Raw genomic sequence first — 25,140 nt, 5'->3', positions numbered from 1 at the left:
GCTGAGCACTCCGCAGACACGTATGCCCTTAACGTAGTTCTCGTGGGGAGATTGAGCGTGACACAGAGTGAGACAAGGCTGGCCCCTTTGAAAATACAGGTACAACAGAAATAAGAAGAAAGAGTGAAAGTTGTGGCGAAAGTGTACTGCCGGGTTCGCCCCCCACCCCCACCCCCTTGCCGGAGCCTCGTGGATCTTGAGGTGTTTTCGTTCAATAAACACACACAACGCCCGGTCTGGGAATCGAAACCACGATCCTACGACCGCGAGTCCGCTGCCCTAACCGCTGAGCCATTGCGCCTCCACCTGGTAGGTAAATAGGTAGACAGGTATGTATGTATGTATGGAACTATTGCAAACGTATGTGCATACGCATATACGTTAAAATCATTCTTCAGCCTAATTTCAACGTGAATATCCGGAGGCAGTAACTGGTTTAGCGTATTTCTGAAATGATAGAGAGAAAAGTTTGGAGAAAGAAATAATTGTGACGAGAAACGCCAAACAGCAATTTTGCGTTGAAACCTTGCTGTGTCAGTAACGCAGAGCGTAAAGATCATATATCGAAATATTTTAAGATTTTCTGTGAGAATAAACCGCACCCAAAGATTTATAGAATTCAGTGACGAGTTGTTATGTTCAGATTTATTTGAGAGACAAACCAAACTGTGATGTCGTGTCTGGGGAGAGTCATTTTCTTTTTGTGTCTTATAATTTAACACACGCACGGTAAAATTGCCACTTCTTTTTTATTTTTATTTTCCTAAAATTTTCGTCAATACTAGTGAAAAGTTTGCAAGATGCAACGAAAACTTTAGGAAAATAAAAATAAGAGATAGGTGGAAATTTTACCTGTGAGCGTAGTAAATTATAGGGCACGAAAAGAAAATGACTCTCCCCAGACACAACAGAATATGCTTCAACACACGAACTCACACAAAGAATCTTGCAAACCAAATTCAAAAACGAAACAAACTGTGATGGTTTGTTAGCAACTTAATGTGGCAGTCCCAGGAAAGGGAAGAATGCTACAGCTATTTAGCCCCAGGAAACACCGTTTCTAGTTGGCTATGTGATACAAGCATTTTGTGTCCTAAGGTTTCAAACAGGGGAGGTAATAAACCTAATCGTTAGGTTTCAAACAGGGGAGATAATAAACCTAATCGTGTTCATCATTAACCGTCTTTAGACTGCAGCCATGCTGAGATAACGCCTTGAAGAATTTTAATCGGACGAATAGACCACAGGACTTACTTTTTTAACAGCCTGGTACTTATTCTATCGGTTACTTTTGCTGAACAGTTAAGTTACGGGGACATAAACACACCAATATCAGTGGTCAAATGGTGTAGGACAAACATACAAACAAGCACACACACAAACAAACAAAATTCGGGTTGCGTTCATTTTCTGTCTAGTAAATCCATACACAAGGCATTTCTCTGCCCGATTCTATAGTAGAAGACAGTTGCCCAAGGTTCCATGAAGTGAGACTGAACCCGGAACCATGTGATTATAAGCAAACTTTTTTCAACACAGCCACGCCTAACACTGTAGGTATTCACTTTGTGTGAAGACATTTATAGCAACTTTTAACAATAGTACCCTAAGTATCACTAAATTTTAATGCGAATAATTTCAACCTGAATATCCGGAGGCAGTAACTGGTTTAGTGTATTTGAAACAAGAGCACAGACATTCTTTAAGTATCTTTCCAAAGTTGGTGCACTTGTTCTTATTTTATTTTCTGTTCATCACCACTCGATCACAGGTAAAGAAAAGGAAAAAATCTGCTTCGTTTTCTATGTCAAATATTATGTAAGCATCTGCTCTGTATAAAATACGGAAAATATTGCATATCTTTACCTAAGAGTATAAAATGCATATCCATATCTCGTAAATAATGCGTAAGCGTAATGCGTATATATATATATATATATATCGTAAAGATTGCATATGTACGTGTCAAAACGGATGAGTAATTAGTTGCCAGCGTTGTTTCTCCCGTGTGGAAAGTTATAAATTAGTCTAGTTAGCAGTCTTAGTAGAGTGTTTGATCAATAAATCAAAACTAACAGTTTGCGTTGAGAGAACTTCTGGTCGATTTCGGTGTTACAGAGCTTGAGATTTATCCTCGGAAAGATAAATAGATTTATCTGGCATTAAGGTTGTTATTTATATTAATACTTTATAAGTTTTAAAGAGGGAAATGTTGTAACATATATTAGGCTTACAGAGTAGTATTAGTAGTTGTAATACATAGCCATTGCCGCTCTCGAAACTTGTGGTTTTTTTGTTTGGAGTACTGCAATAGGGAAAATACTGCTTAGAGATTACATCAGACGTACGTACACGCATACATACACACACGCGTGCTCAGAGTTTTTACAAAAAGTAATTTTGAATTAGAAAGTCCTCAGATAGAAAAACCTTCATTGCTTAGAGATAATAACTGTCTTAATAGCCAGAAGATAATGAGAATATGATCATACTCTGAAGAGAAAGCATGGGTAATAGATATCGATTTAACTCCAGTTAAATGTTTTATATTTTGTCAATTATGTATTAGCTACGGCGGTACATATTCTAAAATTGGAATGATTAAGAGAAAATTAGCAAGGCTCCTGCGTAAGGATGACACGCAAATTCGTTATGCGTTCCATATTTCCTATAGCCGTAGGAATGGCTGTGTGGTAAGTAGCTTGCTTACCAACCACATGGTTCCAGGTTTAGTCCCAATGCGTGGCACCTTGGGCAAGTGTCTTCTACTATAGCCTCGGTCTGACCAAAGCCTGGTCAGTGGATTTGGTAGACGGAAACTGAAAGAAGCCCGTCGTATGTATATATATATATATATATATATATATATATATATATTTATTTATTTATTGTGTGTGTGTGTATGTTTGTGTGTCTGTGTTTGTCTCCCCCAACATCGCTTGACAACCGATGCTGGTGTGTTTACATCCCCGTAACTTAGCGGTTCGGAAAAAGAGACCGATTGAATAAGTACTAGGCTTACAAAGAATAAGTCCTGTCATCGATTTGCTCGACTAAAGGCGGTGCTCCAGCATGGCAACAGTCAAATGACTGAGACAAGTAAAAGCGTAAAAGAGTATGTTTATTAAGGATGATACAGAAAGGAGAGAAAAGATTAGATAAGGACGTATCTGATACTGGTATAAGGTAAGACATTTGAAAATCTACCTCGTATTCCATTTGCAGGATCTCGAACTAACCAGGATGTTAAGAATGAAGTAGTTGGGGAAAATACAGACTAGGAATTTTTTGTGTCGGAAAATAGAATGGTTTGGTCAGGCATAAACCAACCCCTAATAAAATAAAATAAAGTATAAGTAGTTCAAGAACGGGTGGTTGAGCGACATCCTGGGACAGACAGGGAGGAAGATGGTGGATAACATAAGTCTGGTTGATGACCAGGAGACATGGTGGGAAGTATTCATTGGAATCTTTCACCACTTTTATTTCTTTTTCAAGACGACTATATTGTAGTTCTAGTGTGCCTTTGGCTTGGCCGTCAGGACAATCATTCCTACAGATATCGTACATGGTTTCAGCGAAAATATCGTTTCATGCGAACTTTTTTGGACAGACACCGATGACGTGAGTGCTATCTTTCACAATAAGGCGGCGAGCTGGCAGAAACGTTAGCAAGCCGGGCGAAATGCTTAGCGGTATTTCGTCAGCCGTTACGTTCTGGGTTCAAATTCCGCCGAGGTCGACTTTGCCTTTCATCCTTTCGGGGTCGATTAAATAAGTACCAGTTACGCAATGGGGTCGATATAATCGACTTAATCCGTTTGTTTGTCCCCTCAATGTTTAGCTCCATGTGGGCAATAAAGAAATAGGTATTTTGTCAGCCGCTACGTTCTGAGTTCAAATTCTGTCGGGGTCGACTTTGCCTTTCATCCTTTCGGGTTCGATAAATTAAGTACCAGTTGCGTACTGGGGGTCGATCTAATTGACTGGCCATCTCCCCCAAAGTTTCAGGCCTTGTGCCTAGAGTAGAAAAGGATATCTTTCATAGTGGTGTGGCATAGTCAACATTTTCTATTACAATTCGAAGGTTTAGATGCATTTTTGTTTTTTGTTGACCCTCTGTTCACTAGCGATAGATTGTATCAGGATAGCGAAGGTGGAGTTGAGATGTGAAATACCAATCACAGGTCCAGTAGTATCCGCCATTCCTATCAAAGTTTAGCTTTCATTTTTAAGGAACGGATCCTTCAGACCCATACACACGCACATACATACACAGCACACACACATGGCAATTAAGTTCTAATATAACTCATCAAAGAAAAGTAGTTTAATAAACATCAGTGTGCGCACGCATGCGTGTGCGTGTGTATGCGCGCGCACGTTCTGTGCATACGGTGATTTTTAAGCAAATAATATCTTTTCTTCTACACTTCTAGTTTATGAGTCATCTGCGAGCGAATAAGTTCATAGCAATTGCACGTACTGTCTATTTGATAAGAGAAGATTAGTCGAAAGGCGGCGAGCTGGCAGAATCGTTAGCACGTCGGGCGAAATGCTAAGCGGCATTTCGTCTGCGTTACGTTGTGAGTTCAAATTCCGCCGAGGTCGACTTTGCCTTTCATCCTTTCGGGGTCGATAAATTAAGTACCAGTTACGCACTGGGGTCGATATAATCGACTTAATACCTATGTCTGTCCTTGTTTGTCCCCTCTGTGTTTAGCCCCTTGTGGGTAATAAAGAAATAGGCATTTCGTCTGCCGTTACGTTCTAAGTTCAAATTCCGCCGGGGTCGACTAAGCCTTTCATCCTTTCGGGGTCGATAAATTAAGTACCAGTTACGCACTGGGGTCGATGTAATCGACTTAATCTCTTTGTCTGTCATTGTTTGTCCCCTCTATGTTTAGACCCCTTGTGGGTAGTAAAGAAATGAGTAGATTAGTCGATGCAATTGTTCCTCAATATATTACTGCTATTCATTTTAGCGAACGTGTGGAGATTCAATATCAGATCGAAGGCAAACAAAGCTACTCTGCATTTGATCTGACGTCCTTACACACACTGATGTTTATCACACTCCTCCATCTTCTCTTCTTTGGTAAATAATATCATCTAATATGTACTTTAATATTATATATGTCCCATTAAATTATACAGCAGAAGACTCTAGCTTTCTGATTTATAATCTCTATTTCCGTTTAGAAGTAAAACTTTTACAAGACCATTCATATACGCTTGTTGTTTAATTTGTGTCGTTGAAGTTGGAAATGGAAACTAAATTTCTCGTTAATATCATGTAGGAAATATAGATTACAAATTAAATGGAAGTAGAATAGTTATAAGTAGCAATAGTCTACACTAAGTAGAAATATTGTTTGGAATATAAGTAAATGGAAATGAAGATACTGGAAGCTATTTATATTAATCCACGTTCTCATTTTATTGCACATCTTTGTGTTTTGCTGCTTTTCCAATATCGATATGGGAAGGCGGGAACAATAAATTTTATTTTATTTGCACTGTAGTTATTTGCTTTCTCCTTTCATCATAAAGAAACCAGTTTTCGCCATTCTTCTTACTTCGGAACAACTAAATGTGTTGTTTGTTTATTTCAGTCTGGCTCTATTAAGTTTTGTTGCTCCAACATTAGAGATATTTATGGGCCGCAAAATGAGTTTAATGAATTCAATACAATCGAGTGATTTCATCGTTTGAATATTTCTGTTAATTATAAGAAGCAATAACGGTTTACAAATTTCCTTTTCCTAACAACTGTTAAGAAGTGCGATTGTTCTTCGAATTTAGTTTTCCTAGATCTACATTTCTAATGAGCACTAATGATAGCCTCTCTTCGACGATTCTCTTTAATTGTAATTTCAAACCAGATCTGTCCTTAGAATATAAATAAATTGAAGTAAATATCCAGTGATTATTACAAGAAGGATAAGACCGAACAGTTAAAATCTTCAAAACTTTCCCGAAGTTTATCCTCTAAAAACAAACATGAATTAACTTATAGGTGTGAACACATAAAAATACATATGCAAACACACATATATTCACACAAACACGCGTACGCGCACACGCAAGTACTCCTATCTCCAGCCTTACGTGATACACACAAACCCGGGTTTCTGGATAGTTACCCGTCTTCAGTGTGCGATAATCACCAGCTAGTGATGAAAACTCATTCACTCGTAAAATACTATATGCTTTTTCTAGCGACAAACTATCGCTGATCTCGAAAAAGGAGAAATTAGCTATATTAAATTTCTGAGCGAGAGTAAAAAAGTAACAGTACTGAATCGTAAAATATATTTGCCAACTAACTGTAGAAGTCCCAAAAGAGGACGGTGTTACTGTTGCTTTTAGCCCCAGGAAGACATCTCCTGGCTAACGACACACTGTTTGTGTCCGATTTGTATTTGCGAGAGGAGATCATCACTAAACCAGAAACTCGAGTCTGTGTTTATCACGTAACGCTAGAAATGGGAGCGATGAACTCCTCTCGCAAATACTAATCGGACACGGACAGTGAGTCGTTAGCCAGCTGGAGGAGATGTCTTCCTGGGGCTAAAAATAACAGTAATATCGTCTTCTATGGGACCGCCACATTTAGTTAGAAAATATATTTTACGATTCCGTACTGTTACTCTTTACCACTCGCTCAGAGAGGTACACAGTAACAGTGTATGTATATATATGTATATATGTATATATATATATGTATATAATGTACTGATATGTATATATGTATATATATATATGTATATAATGTACTGACATGTATATACATATATATACATGTACTGACACACACACACATATGTGTGTGTGTGCGCGCGTCAGTCAACGACTATTGAAAAGTTTGCAAGATGCCACGGATACTTTAGAAAAAATGAGTAACTAAATGAGTGGAAATCGAACTGGTGAGTGTGTTAGATAATAAGGCACTAAAAGAGTGACCCTCCCCAGACACCATGACAGAATTATATATATATATATATATATATATATATATATATATATATGGAGTGTGTCGACTGATGGCTAACAAATGCTTACCTGAATATTTTGTAACATCTTTCTCTGATTCTTCTTAAATTTGAAAGAATGTTGTTGCTTAGTCCTGGCTGAGCAGACGTATGACATACTGGTCTCTCTTCGCAGGCCTGACTGCAGAAGGAGGAGTTAATGGATATCGGCATTAATATGTCCTGTGATGATCATTTGTTGTTCTTGACCCTCAAATTATTCATGGAAAAATTGACTATTCCAGTGTAATCCTGAAATACTGTATTTATGTCTACATCAACAAATAATTACGGTGTTTGATCTAAAAAGTGCTTTGGCTGTTCTTTTTAGCAGGTCGACGAGCAAATAGTTTTTGTACTGATATTTAAGAGAGAGACACATCATCGTTGTCATATTCATTCGTCGTTGTTCCTATTTTACAATTATGAAGTTCCACTCTCCTTGTAAAAACTCTATCCTTATTCCCAGTAATAATGCAATAATCATTCTGATTGTGTCAGATTCGTTCAGGTTTTTCAACGCTCAATAATTTACGTTGACTTCCTTAGCATACATTTTAGAGGTCTCATTTCTAGTGAGAATAGCATCACAGAGATGGCCTCTGTGGTATGTCATCCATTAGATATTACATCATGTAGTTACTTGTCTAGCTTCAGTGTACTGACTTAGAAAGTAGCCACATATATGCTTTAATCAATGTTTTAAGGAAGAAAAATACAATCTATGAGTGGAGAACAAAACTATTTTCCTTTTCTAATCCAGTTAGACTGTAAGCCTGTTCTTTATATATTTTCGAACTTCTAATAGGAACTTTGTGATCAATATTTACTCGACATTCCTCCAAACTTATTCCTTGACAATTGATTGTTCATCTATAATCACATTATTAAATTTGGTGCTATTCTAGGGGAACAGGTTGAAGCAAATTGTACACTGTTTGTATATAAAGTTCTGACATTCAGTTAGAAGGTAGCTTTTAGCTAAGACTGTCACCTTGTTCTTAGCTGCCCTGCTATGGTTTTGCTATTGTCGATTAAGTGTAACAACATTCCCACTGAAGGCTGACAAGTTGATTACAGTAAAAGCATATTGTACCTGGGGTTTTGCTATCTTAAAGTGTTTCCAACATCATTCTAGATACATTATTACCATACATGGTACAGTTTAAGTTTTAGATAAAATGTGAAATATTCAACAGTAAAAGACTGGGAACTAAAAGTCAAACTGAGGAAGCCGTTGAAGGTCCCAGAAACTGTCGTCTCAACATCCTTACTGACAGATATTGCGTTTATTACGGAAGCATCGAAGCAGGTGTTTTTTTGTTTTTTGGCTTGTTTTTAGAACTCTCTGTTGCCTGGGACGACCGCATCGAAGAGACAAACGAAAGTAAGACGGAAGAGGAGTTTTGTTGCGCTTGTGGAGCTGTGCCAAAGCAATGGAAGACGAGCAAGGTGTTTGTTCCTTCTCGAGCCATGTCTGGCTCATAAGGGCCGGTTTCCCGGTTTCCTTGGCGTATAGGTTCCCCAATTGAACGGGACGCCGGTCCGTCGCAGGTGAGCTGCAATATGCAGGAAGAAAGAGTGAGAGAAAGTTGTGGCGAAAAAGTCAGCAGAAGTTCGCCATTACCTTCTGCCGGAGCCGCGTGGAGCTTAGGTGTTTCGCTCGTAAACACACACATCGCCCGGTCTGAGATTCGAACCCGCGATCTCTCGACGGCGAGTCCGCTGCTCTAACCACTAGGCTATGTGCCTCCACTAAGCAAGGTTTGATCTGAACTAAGTAGGTTTGCAGACCAGTTCCTCTGCAAAACTTATAACATGCTTGGCGGTGGAGGCAGCAGAGATTGTCTGAAGGTGGCTGTAAATCAAAAGGTGCCAGTCCTTGAAGGAGTAGTGCTACCTGGGGTAGTTCTAATTGGATAAAAACCAGGGCTTGATCATCTCAGGCTATTTCATCCAGGTGAAGGTATCTGATTATTGAGAGACCCCAAACACCTAATGACCCCAGGAAACATCACTGATAATATGTTCAAGTGCATCACATGATGGTATGTAAAACAGTTATAAGGCTATAAGGCGGCGAGCTGGCAGAAACGTTAGCACGCCGGGCGAAATGCTCAGCAGTATTTCGTCTGCCGTTACGCTCTGAGTTCAAATTCCGCCGAGGTTGACTTTGCCTTTCATCCTTTCGGGGTCGATAAATTAAGTACCAGTTACACACTGGGGAAGATGTAATCGACTAAATCCGTTTGCCTGTCCTTGTTTGTCCCTTCTGTGTATAACCCCTTGTGGGTAGTAAAGAAATAGATATGTAAAAGAGTTAATCAACCTCTCGTTCAAATAGCTTTCCAGTCTATATTCCCCTCAAGGATGTGGTGTTATTTTCCTTCTCTTGGGATGGAACTCTTAGGCTTCAATTTGCTGCACTTTCATTACCCTGTTCACTAACTTTTTGGTATTGGTCTAGTATTATATTGATTATTTATCTTTCAGCCATCTCCAGCTTTTAATTCTTGTTTCATAGATATCAGCATTTAATTCTCTTTGTCTGAGATATCGTTTTTCAGTTCTTCTTTCAAAGATATCAGCTATTAATTCTCGTTTCAGAGTTATCAATTGCCATTTCCAAACATCATCGCGATTTTCTCTTTCAATTTTCATTTGATGAAAGGTGAAGTTATTTATTTTATTACATTTCATAAAAGTTTCAACATAATTATGGCAACTTTTCTCTCAGGTCTAGATCATCATCATCATCTTGTTCTTCTTGTTCTTCCTTTTCTTCTTCTCCCTTCTTCTTTTTCTTCTTGTCCTTCTTCGTTTTCTTGTTGTTGTTGTTCTCTTTCTTCTTGTTCTTCGTTTTTTTCTTCCTGTTGTTCTTCTTTTTCTTCCTTCCCCTCCTCTTCTTCTTCTTCTTGTCTTTGATGACTTATTCTTGTTTATTTCTCTATTCCCGAGATGGTGCTCAACTCTCATTCAAAACCAGAAAAATATAAACAAGAATCTATTTACTTGAAGTTGGTTGAACTTTATCTTCTAAATGTTTCTTCCAAAGGTATTAATCATTATCATACGCAACGTTGCAGCAGTTTACTCATAATAACGAATCAAAAATATATCATAAAATCGTAACCGAAATGAAATCAACATCTTGCAGAAAACGTTTCTTTATACATCATTTTCAGTTGGTTATATTGCATATATATCTCTCTCATGAGACATAATCACTACCATTACCGCGTGCGCATCAATTAAGATTGCTGGGTCAAAATATTTACCTACAGCCACGACGTCAGATGCCGTAGTGATATATGATAATACAAGGCGGCGAGCTGGCAGAAACGTTAGCACGCCGGGCGAAATGCTTAGCGGTATTGCGTCTGTCGTTGCGTTCTGAGTTCAAATTCCGCCGAGGTCGACTTTGCCTTTCATCCTTTCGGGGTCGATAAATTAAGTACCAGTTACGCACTGGGGTCGATGTAATCGACTTAATCCATTTGTTTGTCCTTGTTTGTCCCCTCTATGTTTAGCCCCTTGTGGGCAATAAAGAAACAGATATATGATACATACATACATACATACATACATACATACATACATACATACATACATACATACATACATACATACATACATACATACGTGTGTGTGTGTATGTGTGTCTATGTACAAAGTATGGGGTGGTTTAGTTCACAGGTGATCTAAACGATTAGGTACGCTAGGTAAGTGCTGTAATAGATTACTAGAGCTCCAAGGTTATAGCCGAGATGGTAGTTATGGAGCCATTGCAGATTTCCGATGCAGCGGATAGATAATTGTTAAACAGGATGTCAAACATTAAGGCAAGGTAAACGTCTCATTTTCCATACTTTTTCTCCAATTTGTCTCTGATGACAGAATATCCCATACTCGGGGATATCCCAGAAACAGCTGTAAGCTTTGGGATTTTTTCCTGTAATAATATTGTATATGACTTGATATGTTTTCCCTGACGTAATGTTTGACGTTCTGTTTAACAATTATATATATATGTATGTATGTATGTATGTATGTATGCATACCATTATTCAGTTTAATTCAAAATTTCTTGCCAAAGAACCGGTTTCTAACCTAGATCCAAGGCTCCTTCATTGGAATTTCAACATCGCAGGAGTTTATTCCTGATAATATATATATGTATGAGCGTATATATATATATATATATATATTATATATATATATATACATATTTACAACTATATATATTCGTTTACTTCTTTCGGTCACTAGACTGCGGCTATGCTGCGGCGCCACCTTGAAGAATGTTTGGTCGAATGAGATTAATTACAGTACTTATTGCTAAGCTTGGTACTTATTCTACCGGTCTTTCTTGTCGAACCGCTATGTTACGTGTACATAAACATACTAACAGCAGTTCTCAAGTGGTGGTGAGAAAAAAACCCAAACACACTCACACACACACACACACACACACACACACACACACACACACACACACATAGGCACACACACACAGAGGCTTATACTCGCGCGCGCGCGCACATACATACATACATACATACATACGAGGTGCGTTCAAAAAGTATCTGACTTTGTTTTTTCACACCAAAACTAATGCCTGCATGAGCAAAATCCCTGGGGTGGGATGTGACGCTACCCTTCCTATGCATGCGTAAAAAGTTCTGCGCCTATAAGCCACGTCAGTTCCCAGCTGTAACGCCTAGAGTAAATATATGGAGTGCGCGCTCCTCGGATTTCCGTTTTTACCGAACACACCGAGCAGAAATAGTGTATCTATGTTTTTGTTAAATGCTTGGTGATAGACTCAAAGAATCCAGAAGATTCAGTAGGTATTTGGCGATGGTGCCATGGGCTAGAACAGATCAAAAGTGGTTCAACCGCTTCAAACATGGCCGCATCTCAGTGGAGAAAGAGTCACGTTCAGAAGGGCCATCCACGAGCCAAAACGAGGAGCTGATTGAGAAGGCTCGGCGAATAGTCATGTAAGTCAATGGAAGATTGGCGAATAGTGATGCAAGAGTGTAACAATCCCAGAAATTACTCACGAAGTGGGAATATGCACCGAATTAGTGTATTCCATTTTAACGGAGGATTTGTGCATGCAGAAATCGCTCAGGATATACTGAACTGTGCAAATCTCGACCCTGACCCAAACTTTGTGACTGATAATGAGACATGGTTTTATGGTCTCTGCTCGATGCGTTCGCTCACCTTGCATGAAACCAGAAATCCGACGAGCGCACCATTCTACGTCTGTACTCGAGGCGTAACAGCCTAGAGCTGAAGCGGCTTACTGGTGTAGGTAAGGTGGAGTCAGCTCTCACCCAGAGGATTTTGCCCACGCGAGATTAGTTTTGGCGAGAAAATATAAAGGTAGATACCTTTTGAAGGTACTTCGTGTATACGACAGGTTCCGGGTTCAGTCCCACTGCGTGGCACCTTGGGCAAGTGTCTTCTACTATAGCCTCGGGCCGACCAAAGCCTTGTCAGTGGATTTGGTAGATGGAAACTGAAAAAAGCCCGTCGCATATATGTATATATACATGTATATGTGTGTGTGTGTATGTTTGTGCGTCTGTTTGTCCAACATCGCTTGACAACCGATACTGGTGTGCTTACGTCCCCATAACTTAGCGGTTCGGCAAAAGATACCGATAGAATAAGTACTAGGCTTACAAAGAATAAGTCCTGGGGTCGATTTGCTCAACTAAAGTCGGTGCTCAAGCATGGCCAGAGTCAAATGACTGAAACAAGTAAAAGAGTACACACACACACACACACACTATATATATATATATATATAATATATATATATATATATATATACCGGAGTAAACACATAAATGTGAAACAAGGTGGAAAAAAGAGTACTCAAATACCAGTGGTAGAGTAATATGCTTTATTTTAAGCAGCAGAAAATTCAACAAAATCTGTTGAATTTCTGCTGCTTAAAATAAAGTATATTATATATATATATATATAGTTCTGAGCTGATGATAGAAATGTCGAGTTTGACTAATCTTGAAACGTACGTTCTCAAATAACCTTTGCATTTGATTTTTTAATGTCTCTACCCCCCAACTTCCGTGAGTTGAATTGAGCAAACACTATATGAGAGAGGTTTTCTTTAAGTATTAGAAATAGTTTTAAAAAAGTTTTTTAGCTGCTATTTCTAATGAGTTCAGTATGCGGCAAAGTAATTTATTTTACTAAGCCCTTTTATATAATGTAATAATTTGAATTCGCCTTAAATGGTCCCTTTGCATACTGAACACTTGGTGAAATTGATTTTAATTAATTTTACCCTCATTGTTGAAATTATATATATATATATATATATTATATATATATATTTATTTATTAGAGAATAATTCAGAGGGTTCATGACATGTATTTGAACAACAAATACAGAGGACAGTATATATAGTTAACATACAATATAAATTCCTGATTTATTGAAATTATCTCCGTTTTCTGAGAGATTATTAGCTCAATTCCCTGGTGGTAGTTTGTACCAATCCTAAATGAAAAGAAAATAATGTCAAGAATTATCCAAAACTAACCGGCTACTAATGAAAAAGACAGTCGGATTGCCTGAAAATGAAGATACATCTGTGGTCTCGTGTTTTTATCTTAATGGAGGTCACGTGCACTGCAACTGTCCTATCTTCGGCAGCCGAGACATTTAACCATATAAAAAGTAGTGTGTGTGTGTGTGTGTGTGTTTTCAGGCATGTAGAGATACACGCAACACACTCTGATACATACATACACCTATGCAAACAGAAGGAAAATAATAGTCGGAGACATGAGTTACGAGTTAGGTGTTTCACCTGATGTCTTGTGCTATGATTCACAATTACATTTGTATTCAAGATACCTTGTCAGTGAGTCTTATTTTCATATCTTCGATGCTTCTAAATTAAGTTAAATATACACATTTAGATTTATACAAATACATGCATACATATTTAAACACTGACACAGGTATGTGTCTATGTATACAGTTTCGTATGTGTGCATATGAGTGTGTGTGTGTGTGTGTGTATCGTTGGCGAATTTTTCCCTCCGTCTTCCCTTCTTTGGATCTTTCCTTATGTTTCTGACGAAGAGCTCCGCTCGAAACGTTATATCCTTCTTTCTTTCCTTTCCTGGGGGTCCAAAAACACTATACTTGTTCCACGTCCTCGCGTTGTTGTGTTTTCTCTTTGTGTTTTCATGGTTGGATTAACTATATATATGTATGTATGTATGTATGTATGTATGTATGTATGTATGTATGTGTGTGTGGTGTGTGTGTGTGTGTGTGTGTGTATATATGTATGTGTGTATATATATATGTATGGTGTATATATATATGTATGTGTGTATATATATATGTATGTGTATATATATATGTATGTGTGTATATATATGTATGTGTGTATATAATATGTATGTGGTGTATATATATGTATGTGTGTATATATATATGTATGTGTGTATATATATATGTATGTGTGTATATATATATGTATGTATGTATATATGTATGTATGTATATATGTATGTATGTATGTATATATGTATGTATGTATGTATATATGTATGTATGTATGTATATATATATGTATGTATATATATATGTATGTATATATATATGTATGTATATATATATGTATGTATGTATATATGTATGTATGTATATATGTATGTATGTATATATGTATGTATGTATATATGTATGTATGTATATATGTATGTATGTATATATGCATGCATACATACGTACATGCATGCAAACATATATACGTGTATGTATGTGGAACGCGGCAGTGTATTCCGTAGTCTCCTGACATGAAATCACTTACATCAGAGGCTGGTTTTTTTTCTTCTAGTCTTGGCTGTCAAACTATCTCTGAGTATGAAAACTCTTATAAGTAAATTATAATATATTATGCATGTATATGTGTATGCGTGCGCATGAATGCAATTCTAGGATTCGAAATGTGTCACCGGGTTTTTGAGAAACTTGTACAGTGATAAAATGTTACTCTTACGAGTTACACAGAAGTAACTGGTGATATTTCCTCTTGGACGAGCCCTTGTAGTTCAGGCTTTCGCCGTTAGAAGCCACTTGATGCAATTCTCAGGCATCAGTCTGCCGACCGGCGTCCTCTGGTGGAGACGTACTGCAACGTGGTGCGTCTTTGTTTCGCTGTGCTTCTCTTCTGTTCGTCGATTTTTGCGATGGATGAAACGAAGGAACAACAGGCTTCCGTGAAATTCTGTTTTCTGCTAGGGAAAACAGCGACTGAAACAGTTGTCATGTTTCAAACAGCTTACAAGGACGCTGCCATGAGCAAAACACAAGTTTACGTGTGGTTTTCATGCTTTAGAAATGGTCACTTATCGCTTGAAGACCAACCTCGTCCAGGGCGACCGTCGGCCTTTTGAACGAATGACAACAACATGAAACATCATGAACTGGTCGTGGAGGACCGTCGCCGAACAATTGACAAACTTGATATGACTGGTGTGTCCTGGAGTTGCTACCAAAGAATTTTGATCGAGGAATTGCGAATGAAAAGAGTTGCAGCAAAAATTGTGCGTCGCTTGCTCACTGAAGATCAAAAGCAGTCACGGTTGAATGCGTGTTGTGAACTGAAAGAACAGTTGAAAGTTGATCTGGACCTTCTTAGAGGGTCATCACTGGTCATAAAAGCTCATTTCGTACTACGAAATTTGCAGATGCGGAAGAGGTGAAGGTTAAAACGACGGGGGCGTTAATAGGCAACACTTCGCAAGAGTTCCGGGACTGCTTCGAACAATGGAAAACGCATCTGGACGGATTCATTGCTTCAAATGAAGAATACTCATAAGGTGATAAAAGTGTAAGCATAAAACTAAGTGAATAAAATATTGCAAAATTCTGATTTCTTTTGGGTACCCTCTCGTACATACAACCTTTTTGTAGTAGTAATGTACCGCCACGAAAATGAATATATATAACTAGGATAATTTAGATTGGTTTCGGCCATTAACGGCCCAGGCCACGACTAACTCAATAGAATCACCTGGAAGAGTCTTTTAATTAATTATTCCTGGACACTATGGACCACTCAAGCGGAGAGTTATTGTTGACTGAGACGTATCCAGGTGTAGGTGGTTTATCCGGTATTTCCTGGAGGAATTTGTCCAGGTATCCTTTGAAAAGTTGTGGGGTCTTTTCCTACTTTAATTTCTTTCTGGATAACATTGAAAAGTGGGGGACCATTTGCAGCGAAGAAATTGTGTCACAATGTTCTTATGTGATGTGACCCCCGCCCTTTGTAGGGGACGCATTGCACGGGGGCCTAGTCTTGGGTGAATTGTAGACATAATACCGATATCATTTGGATAATGTTCAAGGAATATTCTCCACATGGTGCAAATGCTGTATAGCTCACGGTGGTGTTGAAGAAAATGGTGTTTCAGCTGTTTATGTCGAGCCCAATAATCAATTCCTGTCATGCCATTTATTTTTTAGTGATCGATCTTTGTGACACTTCGATCCTCATTGTCTTGTTTTTTGTAGGGTGACCACAATGGGCAGCAGTACTCGAGTGGGGCCTAGCGAATATGGAGAAGAGAAGGATGATGGTTTCATGAACCCTAGATTGTAAAGTTCTGAGGATCCATGAGCACATTCTGCGGGCAACATCGACTTTTTTGTTGATGTGCACCCTCCAGCTGTGGATGCTGTCGACAGTACCAACTAAGTCTCTGATATTATCCAACGGTTCAAGTAGGTCTCCTGACGGTAGTGTATATGGTTGTTTGAGTGTGCCCGCTTTTCCTAAGTGGATGAACTCAAAGTTAACTTCGTTCAGCTGCATATTGTCTTTTTTGTGCCCACTGGGTTACTGCGCATAAGTCCGATTGAAGCATTGTTCGATCATGTGTTCCCTTAATGGCTTTCTGGAGGTTAGAGGCATCTGTAAATATTTTAATGGTGCTATGTTCAGTGGAATCTGCAATGTCATTTGTATAGACAATAAAAAGAGGTGGACTCAGCAGAGTACCCTGCGGGACTCCGCTGATGACTTTTGCTGATGTTGAGTGGATGTCATCAACCACAACATGCTGGGTCCTGTTTGTTAGGAAATGCTTATCCATTGAAGTAGCTTTCCACCGAATCCAGAATTGGATAGTTTCCTTAACAGTATATTGTGGTCGACTCTGTCGAAGGCTTTGCTGAAAGCAAGGTATATGACTAGGATATCAGTGGCGTCGAAGGTTATATCGAAAAGGACATGCTGAGGATTCACAGAAGCAAAGCTGCTTGAGTCAACTAAATCAGGGTCACTGAAAACAGAGCAGTATTGACTTTGCAGGATCTCAGTCATATCTTTGGCATCATTGTGAATGATGCCGTTTCCGTCAACCAGTGGGCCGATAGTAGAAACTGTGGCCCTATGTGCTTTTGCAAAAGAATGAAGTACTTTAGGATTATTCTTGATGTTTTTAATACCCACCAGGCTTCCTCTGCAGCTCTTTGGTTGTTTTTGAGGGTTATATTAAATTTTGCTCATGTATGTATGTTTGTATGTATTTATGTATGCATATGTTGGCAAAATTTAATCGCCACTAATTGTGACTCTATGTACTTCAAGCACATAGAAATAAGAGCTTAATCACTTATAGCCGCGTAAAAGCGCATCTATATATACTGACAGGGTATATAAATGCCCCATGAACGAAGCAAAGCTAGAACACTTGACTGTACAGTATCATCCTAATGGAAATTGACAACTGTATGCCTCCAGCGCTTCTATAGAACAGCCAGTTTTCCCTGTCAGTAAACATATTTGACATATATATATATATTTAATGGCCGATTTAGCGAAATGACAAATCGTATAGTATAAAATTATTGTGGCTAGCTGGGCGCAATATAAACCGTATAGGCAAAATTTAGTCATCGCTCAGCTACTCACATTCATTTTATATGTATGTATGAATGAGTTAATGTGTGTTAGTGTATATATATGAATGAAAGGCGGTGAGCTGGCAGAAACGTTAACACGCCGGGCGAAATGCTAAGCGGTATTTCATCTGCCGTTACGTTCTGAGTTCAAATTCCGCCGAAGTCGACTTTCAACCTTTCGGGATCGATAAATAAAGTACCAGTTTCGCACTGGGGTCGATGTAATCGACTTAATCCCTTTCTCTGTCCTTGTTTGTCCCCCTCTATGTTTAGCCCCTTGTGGGCAGTAAAGAAATATATATATATATGAATGAGTTAACGTGCCAATATTTAAGAGGTTGTATAAATTGTATAATAGTGTGATTCTTCCATGAAATAAATTGTATAATAGTGTGATTCTTCCATGAAACCGGAACATAGCACCCCTGGAATGTTTTACAATTTATTACTGTTTAATAATCGATCTTTAAAAAGGTATTGAACCATTTTAATGTGTTATTAAAGGGTGTTATGCAAATCTGTTCAATGCAGATACAAAAAGAAACTTAAAGCTCGGATATAAAAGCTGAAAGTTCCTCAATAATTCACCAGAGTTAGACGGGGTAATCTACGGAGCAGCTGACCTCTACAAACCGGCATTATTTTTGTTCCAAGTCATATAGAACACTCTCAAGCTTACCGGGCTTGTGTGAGGTTACTGTTTTTGTTGAAATGTTCAACTAGTAACATTCATTTTGAGTCCGGTGTACTTTTTATATGACCACTGAGAAAACCCGTTCTGCCAATAGCATTGTGAGTTATTCAAGCAACAATGTCATGTCTCATGAGAAGATAATACCTTGCAGACTTTCTTGGACAACTGGTATGACACAGGCAACATTTTCCGTCACAATGTGCAGATTTAGAGGCATTTTCTCGGGCCTTTTGTGATGATCTCTTGTTTCTGTACAGCAAAGACATAGATGACTAAAAGAGAATGACTCTCCCCAGACATAAAATATGTCCGATAACGAACAGTCAACGACTATTGAAAAAGTCACAAGGTGCAACAAAAATTTTAGTAAAAATAAATAACTCGTTCATACATAGGCGCTAAAGTGGCTGTGTGGTAAGTAGCTTGCTTGCGAAACTAGTGGTTCTAGGTTCAGTCCCACAGCGTGGCACCTTGGGCAACTGGCTTCTAATATAGCCTCGGGCCGACCAAAGCCTTGTGAGTGGATTTGGTAGACGGAAACTGAAAGAAGCTCGTCGTATATATGTATATGTGTGTCTATGTTTGCGTGTCCGTGTTTGTCCCCTCAATATCGCTTGACAACCGATGCTGGTGTGTTTACGTCCCCGTAACTTAGCGGTTCAGCAAAAGACACCAATAGAATAAGTACTAGGCTTACAAAGAATAAGTCCTGGGTTCGATTTGCTCGACTAAAGGCGGTGCTCCAGCATGGCCACAGTCAAATGATTGAAACAAGTAAAAGAGTGGAAATCGGACCGGTGAATGTGTTGAATTAATAAGGCTCGAAAATGACTCACCCCAGGCACAATAAAAGACATATAGCTTCTAGATGAAATGTGGTATATCTTTCACGGGCTATGTTGTTGCTCTGCATAATTGTGTTCGTATGTATGTGTGTGTGTGTGTTCGTACATATGAGTGTGTGTATGTATGCGTGTGTATCTGTGTTATCTATGTTATCTTAATACATGCAAAAGTAAATTCGACCATTTGTGCTTGCATCACGAGTGGCAGCAGAAGGCCGCAAGGACATTGGTGTGAGCTGGATGTAGCTTGTACGAGAGAATAAAGAATAATGAAACATCGAAATTTGACAAGGATTAGCGGAGAGATTAAAGAAGAGATAGCAGTTGTCAGTTGTTGTTCGATTAACTGACCAGTCATACACACATACACACACTATCGAAATGCCCGGCGTTGGTCAGAGAAAGCACTCGAGATGTTAACAGTGAACGAACGGTCGCGTGTTGGCGAAAGAAACTGCAAATTATCCCAGTGAATTTCGATCTCAGCATCTTCTGTAATAATTCATGAAGTACACGCACAACAGCAAGAAAACCATTCCTAAGGCATTTATTCATTCTTAATGCGTTTTGGCGTGGAGGCGCAAATGGCCCAGTGTTTAGGGCAGCGGACTCGCAGTCGTAGGATCGCGGTTTCGATTCCCAGACCGGGCATCGTGAGTGTTTATTGAGCGAAAACACCTAAAGCGCCACGTGGTTGTGAATCCTGCTGTACACTTTCACCACAACTGTCTCCCACTCTTTCTTCTTGTTTCTGTTGCAATGGCCCAGTGATTAGGGCAGCGGACTCGCGGTCGTAGGATCGCGGTTTCGATTCCCAGACCGGGCATTGTGAGTGTTTATTGAGCGAAAACACCTAAAGCTCCATGAGGCTCCGGCAGTACTCCTTCACAACTTTCTTTCACTCCTTCTTCCTGTTTCTGTTTTACCTGTATTTCAAAGAGCCAGCCTTGTCACACTCTGTGTCATGCTGATTCTTCCCGAGAACTACGTTAAGAGTACACGTGTCTGTGGAGTGCTCAGCCACTTGCACGTTAATAAATGAGCTGCGACGTTACTGGTGCCAAGCTATATCAGCCTTTGCCTTTCCGTTGGATAACATCGGTGGCGTGGAGAGTGGAGGCTGGTATGCATGGGCCACTGCTGGTCTTCCATAAACAACCTTGCCCAGACTTGTGCCTCGGAGGGTAACCCTCTAGGTGCAATCCTATGGTCATTCATGACCGAAGGGGGTAACAACAACGACAATGCGTTCTGGCATAGTGTCAACACTTGTGCCTTTTGTCATCGTAAGATACATCCTCCTCGTAAACGATCGATGTTTAACACAGGCACAATTGAACGGTGAAGCGGGTAGACTTTGTGGCGCTGCCACGTTTGGAATTCGGTGCGTGTCTCGGTAAAAAAAACTACTCCGCTGGACCGATGAATGTCACAATAGCACTGGATCTTTTCTGCCTTTTTAACTTTTGTTTTCTTTAGTTCTTTTAGCCATTAGGCTGCAACTTTTAGTCGAACGAGTCGAGCCCAGCATTTAGTACTTTTTAAGCTTGGTGTGTATTCTATCGGTATCATTTGCCGAACTGCTATGTTACGGAGAAGCAAGCACCGGTTGTCAATAGGTGGTAGAAGACAAACACACACTCACGCATATACACACACACAGACACACACACACTCTTTACTCTTTTACTTGTTTCAGTCATTTGACTGTGGCCATGCTGGAGCACCACCTTCAGTCGATCAAATCGCCCCCAGGACTTATTCTTTGTAAGCCTAGTACTTATTCTATCAGTCTCTTTTGCCGAACCGCTAAGTTACCGGGACGTAAACATACCAGTATCGTTTGTCAAGCGATGTTGGGGGGGGGGGGCACAGACACACAAACACACACATACACATATATACGACGGGCTTCTTTCAGTTTCCGTCTACCAAATCCACTCACAAGGCTTTGGTCGGCCCGAGGCTATAGTAGAAGACACTTGCCCAAGGTGCCACGCAGTGGGACTGAACCCGGAACCATGTGGTTGGTAAGCAAGCTACTTACGACACAGCCACTCCTACGCCTATTATATATACACTATGGGCTTCTTATACTTTTCATCTACAAGGCTTTGATGGGCATGAAGCTATAGTAGATGACACTTGCCACTTGCCCAAGGTGCCACATAGTGGGACAGAACCCGGACCCATGCGTTGGGAAGCGAACTTACCATACGGCCACACCTGTTAAGAATCAGCCAACAACTTATTTGCTGATGCGTGCTAATATCTGCTAAACAGAAAATAATTAGATGGAGTGTGTGTTCGTAGCACACGCGATTCCCTTTAACAAGAGAAGAATGAACAGATATCTTATTGTTTGGTTTCTCGCCATTCTGCATGCACTCGATGAATTACTGTCTGTTTAGCCGACCTCATCACGCATCAACAAATAATTTGTTTGCTCATTCCCATAAACAAGAGCCCGTGTTCATGTCAGGTTCATTAGTCCAGCGGGTAGCTTCTATTGAGAAACGGAGATTAACAAAACAAATTGCATTTGCTATTTTTTGCACTATGCTAATTTGGTTAAAATAGAAAGCCCCAAACTTCATATGATAGACGACTCACTTAATTTGCTATTCTACCTATTATAACCTCGGGTACTTAGCAGTGTGCGTGATTCATACATTTATGTGTGTGTGTGTGTGTGTGTGTGTGTGTGTGTGTGTGTATATATATGTATATATGTTTTATTTATATTCCTGAGCGCCATACTAATACAATTGTTTGTTTGTATTCCACCTGCCTTCGTCTTTTGTTTATTTTCATAAAGCTTCCCGTTATATATATATATATATATATATATATATATATATATTTATAGAAATATTAATATTTCTAAGTCTCTCTAAGGGAGACTACGGTAGCGGTACTGGATATTAATAGATATCGTCAAGCTAATATGACAGTCCATAAATATAGGACGATCGCTGTCGTTGATTAGCTCCAAGAGGCCATCGCCTCTAGGTAGCTATGTGACACACGAACCTGTGTCCGTTATAACCTTTGAACAGAAAGACTTAGAAATATTAATATTTCTATTTTTCAAAACCAGTGGATCTATTCCACTGAGTTTAGCTAAATAATCCTTCGAACAGACGGTCAGTAGCGACGCCTGTTGGGGTCGGCTGCTCTGCATTGATAAAGGGCAAATACCCTGACACTAGTGTGCAGATGCCTGACCAGCAAGGGGAAGCGGCTGACCTCCCCTGTTCGTGTGTCACATAGCTAGCTAGAGGCGATGGCCTCTTCGAGCTAATCAACGGCAGCATTCGTCCTATATTTCTGGACTGCCATATTAGCTTGGCGATAACTATTAATATATATATATACATATATATATATATACATACACATATAGAGTGGGTGCTGAAAGGTTCTTGGCTTTAAGGGGACCGAGGAGCACCTGGTAGGAAGCCCAACCTTACGAGTTTTTTTATAGGGTTTAGAAAAACTGAAAGGCCGCTGCAATAACTGTGTGAATCTGAGAGGTAAATTTTTTGTATAAAATCGTAACTAACTGATCCTCCGGTATTTTCTTCTCAAAGGTTAGGAACTTTTCAGTAAAAAGAAAGCTGCAACACACATCAATTCGGCATTTAATCTACCTGTTATAATCTCAGGCATTTAGCAGTGCGTGTGATACATACATACATAAGCGTAGAAGTGGCTGTGTGGTAAAGCCTTGTGAGTTAATTTGGTTGACGGAAACTGAAAGAAACCCGTCTGTCTGTCTGTTTGTCCGTTCTTCCGCCCGTCTCTCTCTCCCTCCTTCCTCTCTCTGTATGTATATATGTATGTGTGTGTGTGTATATATATATATATATATATATATAATGTGTGTGTGTGTGCGTGTATGTATTTATAAAATAAATCAAAGGACATACTAAGTATGTCTATCTGCTGGAAATAACAGTCAAAACATATTTAAATCGCCAAAATACACTGATAATAACTACGGAAATCAACCGTCCGAATGCAAACGGGCTAAGACAATCTCTCAGCATACATTCAAGTATTTGGACTCACGTGGAGCGGTTTCTGGACTGGCATTACAGCCTCACCTTCCTCAACACGCGTTACCTTGATGGAGAGCCCCACCCTGTCACGTTGAAGTCTGCGCTGCAACTGATTCATTTTTCGCCGAATTATGGGAGCCTATCCCAATGTAGCATAACCGGCCCATTTAAGAGTACCCTTCAACCACTAGGCAGTGGACTGTGCTTGAGAATACCTGTTGAGTGAAGTGAAATCATTGTTGTGGTAGATGCCAGTACTGCTTGACTAGCATTCGTGCCGTTGGCACGTAAAAAGCACCATTCGAGAGTGGCAGAGCGTTTCCAGAGCCGCCTGAATGGTCCCCGTGTCAGTGGCACATAAAAAGCAACCACTATACTCTCGTAGTGGTTGGCGTCAGGAAGGGCATCCAGGTGTAGAAACCTCGCCACGTCAAGTTGGTGCCTGGTACAACCTTCTGGCGTGCTAGCCGTCAGTGAAACCGTCCAGCCCATGCCAGCATGGAAGGCGGACGTTAAACGATGATGATGATTATGATGATGATGATGATATATATACAGAGCGAGAGAGACAGGCAGATAGATAAGCGGATATATATATATAGATAGATAGATAGATAGATAGATAGATAGATAGATAGATAGATAGATAGATAGATGTAGATAGATAGATAGATAGATAGATGTAGATAGATAGATGTATAGATGTAGATAGATAGATAGATAGATGTAGATAGATAGATAGATAGATGTAGATAGATAGATAGATAGATGTAGATAGATAGATAGATAGATGTAGATAGATAGATGTAGATAGATAGATAGATAGATAGATGTAGATAGATAGATAGATAGATAGATGTAGATAGATAGATAGATAGATAGATAGATGTATATATATAGATAGATAGATAGATGTATATATATAGATAGATAGATAGATGTATATATATAGATGTATAGATGTAGATAGATAGATAGATGTATAGATGTATATATAGAGATAGATAGATGTATAGATGTATATATAGAGATAGATAGATGTATAGATGTATATATAGAGATAGATAGATGTATAGATGTATATATAGAGATAGATAAAGACGAGCCGGCAGAATCGGTCGCACGTCTGACTGAACCATTACCGGTATTTCTACCAACTCATTACGTTCTGAGTTCAAATTCTGCCGAGGTGGACTTTGCTTTCCATTCCATTTTGTTTCAGTTTGCGAGTGGTCTGTATTTTCAAACCCTATATATGTGTACACAATCTGGAACACGTAGATTCCTCACCTCACCTCACTCCACATCAAAACCTACTAAATTTTTATTAACTAGTGTCTTTATAGACCCTGTCAGTTCCCTGACATGAAAAGATTCCATAGGAAATTTCTCGGTCAAACCAACAGTAACACTGAATCTGCATTACAAAGGTATCAACTCAGCTTGCTTGGATACGTAATGCATAACTAAACCATATTTCTGTTAAGACTTTCAAAGAGCAGCCATAGTATAATCAGTGCTTTGCCGGAAGATA

The 25,140-nt window shown here is 39.3% G+C and overlaps 1 protein-coding gene and 1 non-coding gene across 2 annotated transcripts in view; both read left to right on the top strand.

Moving 5' to 3' along the window:
- LOC118765165 overlaps window positions 1–25,140 on the top strand; it is a 72,341-nt gene that overhangs the window by 34,914 nt on the left and 12,287 nt on the right. The window lies entirely within an intron of this gene.
- LOC115220543 lies at window positions 2,563–2,669 on the top strand. Its single transcript, XR_003882549.1, has one exon. It is a non-coding gene; the product is annotated as a U6 spliceosomal RNA (small nuclear RNA).

Source organism: Octopus sinensis, linkage group LG1, assembly GCF_006345805.1.
Source record: "Octopus sinensis linkage group LG1, ASM634580v1, whole genome shotgun sequence".
Classification (NCBI taxonomy): domain Eukaryota; kingdom Metazoa; phylum Mollusca; class Cephalopoda; order Octopoda; family Octopodidae; genus Octopus; species Octopus sinensis.
This window is presented reverse-complemented; position numbering and strand designations above follow the sequence as displayed.